We start from the raw sequence: 13405 nt of genomic DNA on the forward strand, positions 1-13405 counted from the left end.
TGCTCTTTCCATGACATAGTCTGACCAGGTGAATCCAGGTGAAAGCTAGGATCCCTTATTGATGTCACTTGTTAAATCCACTTCAATCAGTTTAGATGAAGGGGGGAGAAAGGTTAAATAACCATTGTTAAGCCTTGAGAAATTGAGAAGGTTTGCCTTTCAGAGGGTGAATAGGCAAGACAAAATATTGAAGTACCTTTGATTGGGGTTTGGTAGTAGGCGCCAGGTGCACCGGTATGTGTCAAGAATTGCAACACTGATGGATTTTTCATGCTCAACAGTTTCCCGTGTGTATCAAGAATGGTCCACCACCCAAAGGATATCCAGCCAACTAGCCACAACTGTAGGAAGCACTGGAGTCAACATGGGCCAGAATCCCTGTGGAATGCTTTCAAAACCTTGTAGAGTCCATGCCCTGATGAATTGAGACTGTTCCTAATGTTTTGTTCACTCAGTGTAAATAGCAATATGGCACGATGATATATTTTACATGGGACAAAACAATAAAAATAGCACCAATTTATAATAGATAATTTGACTCCAACAGCCTCTACTGAAGAAAAATGATCCCTTATCATCCTCCTTTATTTGTTTGGGAATCCTGTATCCTGTCCGGTGCCATCTGTTGACAAAATGAACTCTCTTCTCAGAAATCAGCTGATTTGGTGAGAGGGGGAGTACTGGTGAGGTGAGGTGAGGTGGGAGGAGAGTGCTGGGCTGTTCCACAATAAGACTATAATACACCTCGCCTCTTTCTCTCTCTCTCTCTCCTCTATTCCTCTGACTCCCGAACTGAGGCAAAGCATCTCCTGGCACAGAGGTAAGTTTAAAGGGACACTTTAACCTCATATTCATGATCTCCAACACCATACCAGTGTATTCATATGAAAACAGGGTTTTTATACATTATGAATTCAAAAAGACAAAAAGAAAAGAAGAAATGGTCCTAAGATGTATCGTCTTTGGCATCATTAAAACGAAGACTGTTATTTCATCAAATAAATTCTCTGTAATTATTATTACATGGTTAAACTAATCAGGTAAATGTAATTAACTAGGAAGTCGGGGCACCAAGGAAAATATTCAGATTACAAAATTGTAATTTTCCTATTATAACTTTCAGATTTTTTTATATCTGATCAATTAGTCTTCAAATTAATAAATTATTCTTTACCTCACTTAGTCTCATTCCAAACGTTGTAAATGGTTGGTTATCTGCACGATCCCAGTCTTCACTATGAATCATCCATACATCAATTGTCTCAATCATTTATTTATTAACTAACTGAATAATCACATAAATGCACAAACAAACAAACAAAGTAGATATGGTTACAAGGAAATGATAGGGGATGTGCCCTAGTGAGCTAAACTGGTATGGCGGCTTGGTAGACAAAGGGACTGAGAAGGGCGCGAAAGACAATGTTGATAATTATAACAATTGAAATGCTAATCCTTTGCACATGAACACACACTCATTCGGGAATAATTGCAATCAATATATATATACACTGCTCAAAAAAATAAAGGGAACACTTAAACAACACAATGTAACACCAAGTCAATCACACTTCTGTGAAATCCAACTGTCCACTTAGGAAGCAACACTGATTGACAATAAATTTCACATGATGTTGTGCAAATGGAATAGACAACAGGTGGAAATTATAGGCAATTAGCAAGACACCCCAATAAAGGAGTGGTTCTGCAGGTGGGTACCACAGACCACTTCTCAGTTCCTATGCTTCCTGGCTGATGTTTTGGTCACTTTTGAATGCTGGCGGTGCTTTCACTCTAGTGGTAGCATGAGACGGAGTCTACAACACACACAAGTGGCTCAGGTAGTGCAGCTCATCTAGGATGGCACATCAATGCAAGCTGTGGCAAGAAGGTTTGCTGTGTCTGTCAGCGTAGTGTCCAGAGCTTGGAGGCGCTACCAGGAGACAGGCCAGTACATCAGGAGACATGAAGGAGGCCGTAGGAGGGCAACACCCAGCAGCAGGACCGCTACCTCCGCCTTTGTGCAAGGAGGATCAGGAGGAGCACTGCCAGAGCCCTGCAAAATGACCTCCAGCAGGGCACAAATGTGCATGTGTCTGCTCAAACGGTCAGAAACAGACTCCATGAGGGTGGTATGAGGGCCCGATGTCCACAGGTGGGGGTTGTGCTTACAGCCCAACACCGTGCAGGACGTTTGGCATTTGCCAGAGAACACCAAGATTGTCAAATCCGCCACTGGCGCCCTGTGCTCTTCACAGATGAAAGCAGGTTCACACTGAGCACATGACAGACGTGACAGAGTCTGGAGACGCCGTGGAGAACGTTCTTCTGCCTGCAACATCCTCCAGCATGATCGGTTTGGCGGTGGGTCAGTCATGGTGTGGGGTGGCATTTCTTTGGGGGGCCGCACAGCCGTCCATATGCTCGCCAGAGGTAGCCTGACTGCCATTAGGTACCAAGATGAGATCCTCAGACCCCTTGTGAGACCATATGCTGGTGCGGTTGGCCCTGGGTTCCTCCTAATGCAAGACAATGCTAGACCTCATGTGGCTGGAGTGTGTCAGCAGTTCCTGCAAGAGGACGGCATTGATGCTATGGACTGGCCCGCCCGTTCCCCAGACCTGAATCCAATTGAGCACATCTGGGACATCATGTCTCGCTCCATCCACCAACGCCACGTTGCACCACAGACTGTCCAGGAGTTGGCGGATGCTTTAGTCCAGGTCTGGGAGAAGATCCCTCAGGAGACCATCCGCCACCTCATCAGGAGCATGCCCAGGCGTTGTAGGGAGGTCATACAGGCACGTGGAGGCCACACACACTACTGAGCCTCATTTTGACTTGTTTTAAGGACATTACATCAAAGTTGGATCAGCCTGTCGTGCAGTTTTCCACTTTAAGTTTGAGTGTGACTCCAAATCCAGACCTCCATGGGTTGAAACATTTGATTTCCATTGATAATTTTTGTGTGATTTTGTTGTCAGCACATTCAACTATGCAAAGAAGAAAGTATTTAATAAGAATATTTCATTCATTCAGATCTAGGGTGTGTTATTTTAGTGTTCCCTTTATTTATTTTTTAGCAGTGTATTTACGCTCAGTGTGTCGCCATGATCTCTGTTGGAATCGTCCTTCTTTCTGTCGGCAGTTCATCCGCCCATCTCTCTGCGTCCCTGTAGTCTTATGGTTCAAATGGATACTTTAGAGTAACATTCAGAAATGTTCTTATAGATAGATGTTTCGGCGATTGTCGGTCCTCGCTACAGACTAGTAATTACTATCGAAGATTTGCTATTTTTTCTGTCGGAATCGATAGTCTCAGAGTTTCAACAACCTTTACAACCTTAGCTCATACTCAGGTTTTCTGGTCTCAACTCAGACCTTAGCCCTCTCGGTAATTGAGGTAAGCTTGGTCTGAAGATGATTTCTCTAGATGGGGGTTTTATTTGGAAGAGCAACAAAGGGCTGTCCCATGAAGCCAGATCAATATCTGTGCTCATGGGGCGGGCCAATGACTTAGTTAACCTGTTGAATGTAGGGGGCAGTATTTTGATGTTTGGATGAAAAAACGTAACCAAATGAAACTGCCTATTTCTCAGGCCCATTTCTCAGGCCCAGAAACTCAGATTAGGATAGAAAACACTCTAAAGTTTCCAAAACTGTCAAAATATTGTCTGTGAGTATAACAGAACTGATATTGCAGTCGAAAACCTGAGGAAAATCCAAAGAGGAAGTGCCTCCTATTTTGAAAGCTCCCTGTTCCATTGCATGCCTTCCCTCCATTTAAAGGGATATCAAACCAGAAACAGTCTTTAGACATAGTTTCAGCCTTTTATTCTGAAAAATGAGCGAGAACGATCACATCGCGTCAGTGGATGGCTCGGACCCAGCAGAGTTTTGCATGTGCAACAGCTTGGAGTAGACATTTTCTCTCTCTCCTATTGAAAAAGCTACGATCCGGTTGAAATATTATCGATTATTTATTGTAAAAACAACCTGAGGATTATAAATAATGTTTGACATGTTTCTACAAACTTTACGGATACTATTGGATATTTTCGTCTGCCCCGACGTAACCACTCGAGCCTGTGAATTGCTGAACATAACGCGCCAACCAAATGGAGGTATTTTGGATATAAAATAATATTTTTGGAACAAAAGGAACATTTACTGTATAACTGGAAGTCTCGTGAGTGCAAACATCTGAAGATCATCAAAGGTAAGTGATTCATTTTTTTTGCTTTTCTGACTTCCGTGACCAATCTACTTTACTTCTAGTGTTTGTTTTGTCTGCTGAGAGAGATGTCCTTACATAAACGCTTGGTTTTCTTTCGCCGAAAAGCTTTTTTGAAATCTGACACGCCAGGTGGATTAACAACAAGCTATGCTGTGTTTTGCTACATTGCACTTGTGATTTCATGAAAATTAAATATTTTTAGTAATTTAATTTGAATTTGGTACTCTGCAATTCAGGAGGATGTTGAAGAAAATGATCCCGCTAAAGGGATGGGTGCGCCAAGAAGTTAACTTTAAAGGGTATTGGGTTCTCTTTCATTAAACAGTTTAAAATCCCATTACATAATTTCACAAATTGTTTCATCTTTACTCATTAACTTCTCTAGGATAGGGGGCAGCATTTGGAATTTTGGATGAAAAGCATGCCCAAATTCAACTGCCTGCTACTCATCCCCAGAAGATAAGATAGTCATATTATTAGTAGATTTGGATAGAGAACACTCTGAAGTTTCTACAACTGTTTGAATAATGTCTGTGAGTATAACAGAACTTACAGTGGGGAGAACAAGTATTTGATACACTGCCGATTTTGCAGGTTTTCCTACTTACAAAGCATGTAGAAGTCTGTAATTTTTATCATAGGTGCACTTAAAAATCCAGAAAATCACATTGAATTATTTTTTAGTAATTAATTTGCATTTTAATGCATGACATAAGTATATGATCACCTTCAGCTAACGTCACTTTTTGTCCATTTTAAAGCTTCTTATAATAAAAAAAGCACATCAAGAAAATATCATGAAGGCTTCATGATTCAAAAAGGTTATGTTAACTGACTGTCTTAACTAACTGACTTTTTTATTTATTTCACCTTTATTTAACCAGGTAGGCAAGTTGAGAACAAGTTCTCATTTACAATTGCGACCTGGCCAAGATAAAGCAAAACAGTTCGACACGTACCACAACTGTCACGCCCTGACCTTAGTTATCTCGGTTTTCTTTATTATTTTGGGTAGGTCAGGGTGTGACTAGGGTGGGTATGTTAGTTTTGTCTCGTCTAGGGGTTTTGTATATCTAGGGTTTTTTGTAAGTCTAGGTTTATTGTATGTCTATGGTGGCCTGAATTGGTTCCCAGTCAGAGGCAGCTGTTTACCGTTGTCTCTGACTAGGGACCATATTTAGGTAGCCATATTCCCTTGGTCATTTTGTGGGTTCTTATTCTCTGTTTAGTTGCCTGTCTGCACTATCCGTATTAGCTTCACGTTTCGTTTTGTTGTTTTGTTAGTTTGTTCAGTGTTGCATTTCTTTAATAAGACCACGCTGCGCCTTGGTCTCCTCCATACAACGAACGTGACAGAAGAACCCACCATAAAAGGACCAAGCAGCGTGGCCAGGAGGAGCAGACTTCATGGACATGGGAAGAGATTCTGGAGACTCCTCCTAAGGAGGAGATAGAGGCAGTGAAAGCAGAACGGCGATACTACGAGGAGAAGTACAGAAGGGACAGGACTCTGCCATGGAAGCAGGTGGAAACTGTGCATTAGGAACGACAACGATACGAGGGGACACGGCTAGCATGGAAGCCCGAGAGGCAGCCCCAATAAACAAAAAAATCCCCAGCCCGGTACCACCAGTGCCGGCACCACGCACCAGGCCTCCTGTGCACCTCCAGAGTCCAGTACGTCCTGTTCCTGCTCCTCACACTCGCCCTGAGGTGCGTGTCCCCAGACCGGTACCACCAGTGCCAGCACCACACAACAGGTATCCAGTGCGACTCGGCAGTCCAGAGCATCCGGCAACAGTACCCAGTCCAGAATGTCCGGCAACAGTGCCCAGTCCAGAGCTTCCGGCGACAGTACCCAGCCCAGAGCTTCCGGTGACGTTTCACAGTCCGGAACCTCCAACGACGGGCCACAGTCCGGAACCTCCAGCGACGATCCCCAGTCCGGAGCCTCCAGCGACGATCCCCAGTCCAGAGCCTCCAGCAACGATCCCCAGTCCGTAGCCTCCGGCGACGGTCCCCAACCCTGGCCCTTTGGCGGCGATCCCCAGCCCGGGGTCTCCGGCGACGGTCCCCAGCCCGGGGCCTCCGCCGATGATCCGCAGTACAGAGCCTCCAGCGATGATCTGCGGTCCGGATCTACAAAGGCGGAGGGATTAGTGTAAAGAGGGGGGGCGGCGTCCAGAACCAGAGCCGCCACCTAGGGTAGATGCCCACCCAGACCCTCCCCTATAATTTCAGGTTTGCGGTCGGGAGTCTGCACCTTTGGCGGGGGGGGGGGGGTACTGTCACGCCCTGACCTTATTCTCTGTTTAGTCGCCGTTTCGTTTTGTTGTTTTGTTAGTTTGTTCAGTGTTGCATTTCTTTAATAAATGAAGAATGTACGCTTACAACGCTGTGCCTTGGTCTCCTCCATACAACGAATGTGACAACAACACAGAGTTACACATGGAGTAAAACAAACATATAGTTAATAATACAGTAGAAAAATAATTTGAGGTGAGATAAGGGAGGTAAAGGCAAAAAAGGCAATGGTGGCAGAGTAATTACAATTTAGCAAGTAAAACACTGGAATGGTAGATTTGCTGGAAGGAGTGGCGTCCAAAGGAAGAATTGGTTTTGGGGGTACCCAGAGAGATATATCTGCTGGAGCGCGTGCTACAGGTGGGTGCTGCTATGGTGACCAGCGAGCTGAGATAAGGGAGGACTTTACCGAGCAGGGTCTTGTAGATGACCTGGAGCCAGTGGATTTGGCGACGAGTATGAAGCGAGGGCCAGCCAATGAGAGTGTACAGGTCGCAGTGGTGGGTAGTATATTGGGCTTTGGTGACAAAACGGATAGCACTATGATAGACTGCATTCAATTTATTGAGTAGGGTATTGGAGGCTATTTTGTAAATGACATCGCCAAAGTCATAGATCGGTAGGATGGTCAGTTTTACGAGGGTATGTTTGGCAGCATGAGTGAAGGATACTTTGTTGCGAAATAGGAAGCCAATTCTAGATTTAACTTTGGATTGGAGATGTTTGATGTGGGTCTGGAAAAAGAGTTTACAGTCTAACCAGACAGCTAGGTATTTGTAGTTGTCCACATATTCTAAGAATCGTCCAGAGTAGTGATGCTGGACGGGTGGGCAGGTGTAGGCAGCGATCGGTTGAAGAGCATGCATTTAGTTTTACTTGTATTTAAGAGCAGTTGGAGGCCACTGAAGGAGAGTTGTATGGCATTGAAGCTCGTCTGGAGGGTTGTTAACCTGTCTACGATACTGGTTCCCAATTGGGAATCAACCCTCCCACGTTCAGCTGAAACGGTGGCGCATGGAACGCAAAAATATTCTTAAAAATATTTAACCTCCACACATTAACAAGTCCAATAGCTCAAATGAAAGATAAACACCTTGTTCATCTAGCCAGCAAGTCAGATTTCTAAAATGTTTTACGGCGAAAACATAGCACATATATATGTAAAACCACCACCAGACACAGCTCATTTCAATAGCCAAAACATGCAATCAACAAACGCAGGATTAAAAAATAAATCGCTCACTAACCTTTTGAAAATCTTCATCAGATGACAGTAATATGACATATTACACAGTACATATATTTTTTTTCAATAATATGCCATTTATATCCATAAATGTCCATTTACAGTGAGTTCACCTTCAGAAATTACTCAAAAATGCCCGCAGGAAATCTATGTAGCGCGGCAAGATAACGTAAATAGACATCATAAACTTTGACTAAATATACATGTTCTACATATAGTTAGAAAGATACACTGCTTCTTTATGCAACCGCTGTGTTAGATTTATTTTTAACTTTACAGAAATCGCACACTATTCCATATGCTGAGACAGCGCTCAGTTCCAAGCTACATTTCCACGTAATGTTGGAGTCAACAGAAACACAGATTTAAGCATAAATATTCCCTTACCTTCGATGGTCTTCGTTCAGAATGTTCTGGAAGGCTTCATACTTACCCAATACATCGTTTGGTTTCAAGTCTTGCGTCTTTGTATTAGCTACTGCTAATAACATCAGCTGAAATGCACCCAAAACGTCCTCTGGTCCGGATAAGTTGCGCATCAAAACTTCAAAATTACACATTATATGTCGACTAAACAGGTCAAACTAAGTACAAAACCAAGCTTTAGGATGTTATAGACATACAAAACAATTTTCAATTCAACCGGTCATTGTTTGTCCTTCTTCTGAGTACTGGAACAAAGGAATGGCTGTGACCAATTCGCGCCCTAACGCACAGGTTTTTTCTCGCGGCACTTACTCAAATCACTCCCATAGGGCCAATTCTCGCGGGATTTGAACGATAAAAAAAAAAAAGCGTAATTCAACACAACCCAATACAATTACATATGCAAATAACTATAAAGAAATATCTTTAGATACAGCTCAATGAATAAACTTAAACATTAACTCTGTAACACATTAAAGTTACAACATCCTCCCCCCCATGAACAATTGTGTTCATCTAGATCTCTAGGCAGTATATCAACTGAATAGGTCTCCTCAACAAAGTCCCTGAAGCAGTACGAACTGAACATGATCTAACTAGGCCATCTCGGCCTGGAAAGAGTTCTTCAATCTTTCCTAGTTTCCAGGTTTGTCTGGATGTGTTATCTTCTCCAATGAGTACAACGTCACCCGCCTTCAGTGGGGTGGGCTGTGGTGTGTCACAGCGGTGTGCTGACTTTAGATCCAGCAAGTAGTCTCTTCGCCAACTGTTCCAGAAACTGGTCACAAGTCTCTGCCTGTACTTCCATCTGCGTCTCATTTCCGGCTTGTTTAACGTTGGGTGCTGAGTGTCACTTGCTCCAGAATGCATCACCTTCTCATGGTGGTACTGTATCAGCATTTTTGAGTATCTGTACTTATTGGGCAGAACCCATGGGTGCTGCTCTCTGAATGTGAAGTTGGACTGTTGCAGTCTTCCTCCTACACTGAGCAGTTCGTGTTCGTCCAGGAAAGGTTTCAGTTCTCTGATTTTACAGTCATTGTTTAGGCTTTTTCCTGCCGTCAGTAGTTTGATCTCCTGTCCAAAACTCTGTTGTTGTGTTACCTTAATCCAGTACTTTTCTGCATCGAACAGTTCGTCAGCAGTCAGTTCACCTTGCATCTTTATGGTTGTACGAGCATTGGCTATGAATCTCTTTGTCCAGGCGGTGACTCTGAACACTCTTTTCAGTTTCCTGTACCTTTCAAGCTCCAACACAGGTTCAGTGCTGTCTGTGCTGTTTGCTGCGAGTTGTACAGTAACCTGGCAACTGGACTTGAGTTCTATATTCACCTCTTCCGGAACCTTGTTATCATCAGTCTCTTCAGACTGATTGGGTGATGTCAGAATTCTGGGTCCATTCCACCATAGCTCTCTCTGTGTCAAGTTTAGAACAGTTTGTCCTCTTGTAGGGAGGTCAGCTGGATTAGTTTTCCCTTCAATATGTGACTATGACTCTGGATTGGTCAAGGACAGGATCTCCGTCACTCTGTTCGCAACAAACTGTTTCCATTTCTGAGCTGAGCTGCAAATCCAATGCAGCACGACCATAGTCTGTCCACATTTTGATCTGTTTTTCTTCCATTTTCAGTGTGGTCATCAAGTTGTTTGCTAGTCTCGCTCCAATCACAGCTCCCATGAGCTCCAGGCGTGGCAGCGTAATTTTCTTAAGTGGGGCTACCCTGGACTTGGATGCGACTAGACTTGTTGTTTCCCTGTCTTGTGACTCACCTTGCAGGTAAGCTACTGCACTGTAAGCCCTTTCACTTGCATCACAGAACACGTGTAGTTTCAGGGTGTGGTTATTCTGTGGCCGCATATCTGTTCTGTACCACCTTGGTATGGTGAGCTGGTGTAACTGGGGTAGTTCTGAACACCACTGTTGCCATTCTCGTGTCAGATCAGGTGGTAATTCTTCGTCCCAACTGAGTCCCCTCTCCCACATTTCCTGGAACATGCACTTGATCCTGATGGTGAAGGGAGTTAAGAAACCAAGAGGGTCGAAGATACGTGCAGACGACTGCAGAACACTTCTCTTTGTGTTTTCCTTTTGCTTTAGAATGCTCAGTAACGGCCTGAGGTCAAACACAAAGTCATCCGTTTCCGACCTCCATACTAAACCTAAAACCTTCAGCACTAATCCTTGTGTTTGTAACGTCAACGGGTGGTCAGTTGTCGTACTCTCCTCCCATTTTGTTTTCAATTCAGGAGAATTGGTCATCCATTTGCAGAGGTCCATGCCTGCAATCGACAGCATTCACTTTGCAGTTGTTGTCACAAGGTAAGCCTCTTCAACATTGCGTGAACTTGCAATGAAGTCATCTACGTAGAGTAACTCTCTCAGTATCTCTACAACTTCTGGTTGTTCTTTTTCATATTGTTTCAAGTGCTTCCTGATTGTAGCTGCCAGCAACAATGGACTTGGGGAAGCTCCAAATACCACTCTTTTCATCCTTCATTTTCTACCCTTGGTGGGCCAGTGAGCCATAGAAATCTCACGGCTGTCTCTCTCTGCTAGGGATATCTGCAGGAAAGCTTTCTTGATGTCTGCCATGAATGCGATTTCATGTAGTCTGAACTTTATCAGAACGCTGAGCAGATCCGGATTTAGGTTCGGTCCTGTGAGTAGACAGTCATTGAGAGATGGACAGCCATCTTCATGGGACGAGGCATCAAACACCACTCTCAGTTTTGTTGTCACCTCATCTTCTCAGAGTACTGCATGGTGAGGTAAGTAGTATTTTACGTTGTCTGCACTTGATGCGTTGTCCTTGGGCACATCCTCTGCCATATCTTGTTGTAAGTAGTCCTCTACTACTTCTATGTATCTGCTGTACAACGTCACATCCTTCTTCAGTCTTTTCTTCAGACCTTCAAACCGTTTCTTGGCGATTCTATAGTTGTCTTGGAGTTCTGGTATTTCTCGTTTCCATGGCAACTCCACATGGTATCGCCCATCTTTGAAGGTGGTTGTTTCCTCAAACAATTGTGGAGCCTCGTTTTCCTCTGGGTTCTTTGTTTTCTCGCTTAGAATACCCAGAGACTCAAGCTCCCAGAATGCATGCAGTTGCTTGGAGACTAGTGTGTCTTCATCAAGTGGGATGAACATGCAGGTTGCCTCGGCGACACTTGACATGGACACGGGTCCCTGCACCGACCATCCAAAGGTGCTCTCTAAAGCAACTAGCGTCTCCGTCAGTCGCTCCACTCTGCCTGATACTATCTGCCAGTAGTAGTCTGCTCCTATCAGGACAGAGAGTTCAGGATCATTGTCATCTCCTGGAAAGTGCGAGCTGCAGTCCCCTTTTACTGAGCTCATGCTGAATCCGTTCACCAGGAACCTTCATCACAGCTGTGCACACTTGTGGGGTTTCAATTGCCTCTATCTCTATTCTCTGCTGTTTGTCCCAGACATTCTCCAAGATGACTTTCACTGTGTTGCGTTGGGACGATGCTGGGGCAGAGGAGCCAAACGTGTGAAGAGTGAGTGCCTCTTGTATGATTACTGGTAGCTTCAAGCCCTTCACAAGGTTTTCATGTATGAAGCTTCTCTGACTGCCTCCATCTAGTAAGCAACGAGCTATCTTCCTGCCCGATGGGCCTTCTACCCATGCCTTTGCCGTTTGTAGCAACACAGTGTTCTGTCCATCTGGTTTCATCTTCACTGAATGGGGAATAACTGAGGAAACAACAGCATCTACAGAAACAGTAAGGGGTTGCACCTCACTCCTCTTACTGGTACACACCGCAATGTGATGTCTGCTTCCACATGTTGCACATGACACATCTTTGACTTTACAGAATTTTCCTATGTGTCTCTGTCCTAAACATACAAAGCATCTTCCCATGTTCTTTAGTTTCTCTTTGCGTATAGCAATATTGTAGTCAGGGCAGTGTTCTGATTTGTGGTCTGCACTGTCACAAAATAGACACGTTTGTTGTTCCTTCTGGCTGGCTGTATGCAGTGCTGCAGCAGAGGGCATGTTGGGTCTTTTTGTTTTCTTTTCATTGGAGAAGCATGACTTGTTCCATGGTTTGCTCTCTTTCTGTTGGTTGTATGATCTTGTCATTTGTAGCGCTCTCTCACTGCTCTGAACCTCTTTCTGTAGGAACCTGATCATCTCAGACACTTTCCATTCATCATCTACTCCCCTCTGACGACTATAGTCAAGAGCTATGTCCTCTGGAATCATCTGTAGTAAGATTGGGCATAGTAGGCTTCCATAGGTTTCTGACACTACACCCAGTGATTCCAGGCTCCTAATCTGAATTTCACATTCATCATATAGCTGCCTCAATGCATTTAGAGCGGAGGATTTCTTCACAGGTGTGAGATTCAGCAGCTTTGACATATGAGCACTAATCAAAAGATCTTTCCTTCCAAATCTGCTCTTGAGTAGAGTGATTGCATCATCATAGTTACTGTCTGTTAACATCAGTCCTGCTACTGCCTTTGCAGCTGGTCCAGTGAGATATGTTTTCAGATAGATAAACTTCTCCTTATTACACAGTGAATCATTGTTGTGAATAGCAGTCTCATATTGGCTCCAAAACTCTTGCCACATACTGACATCTCCATAGAATTTCTCAATAATCAACTTCGGTAGCCTTACTGATTGTCTCTGTGATATGTTTGAGTTAGCTCCACTCACCCGGGCTGGTAGTGGATTGACGTCCTGTTTCTTCATTATCACTCTTTGTGCACGGCTCTTCAGCATGATAATGCGTTCTTTGTAATCCTCCGTGCATGCAATCTCTGCCTCCAATCCGTCCAATGGCGTTAACTGTTCAATTCCACGATCGAGTTTAAACAAACTGTCCTCCTTAGTTGATAACAATTCCAACAATGTACTCAAGTGATCGGTATCCGGATTTGACTGGGATATTTCCACGTCAATCTGATTCAAAATCCGCGTTGTTGCGCCTCGAATGGTACCCGGCTTTCGTCTCATTCTTTCATCCTCTACTGACGGGATGAGGTTGTCGTGTATTTACTATCATTAACTGAAGACTGATTTTTATCAAAGATTCTCTGTAATTAGTTACTATGCGATCAACTGATTAATCACGTAACTAATTAACTAGGAAGTCGGGGCACCAGGGAAAAATATTCAGATTACAAAGTTATCATTTCCTAAAATAACTTTTCAGAT

At 43.8% G+C, this 13405-nt stretch overlaps 1 protein-coding gene across 1 annotated transcript in view; it reads left to right on the top strand.

The window, feature by feature from the left end:
- The first annotated feature begins 767 nt into the window (after nt 1–767).
- LOC118966007 overlaps nt 768–13405 on the top strand; it is a 41707-nt gene continuing 29069 nt past the window's right edge. The window contains exon 1 of the mRNA XM_036987477.1: nt 768–820. The gene's annotated coding sequence lies outside the window, so the exon portion shown is untranslated. The remainder of the gene's footprint in view (nt 821–13405) is intronic.

Source organism: Oncorhynchus mykiss, chromosome 9 (genome assembly GCF_013265735.2).
Source record: "Oncorhynchus mykiss isolate Arlee chromosome 9, USDA_OmykA_1.1, whole genome shotgun sequence".
Lineage (NCBI taxonomy): Eukaryota > Metazoa > Chordata > Actinopteri > Salmoniformes > Salmonidae > Oncorhynchus > Oncorhynchus mykiss.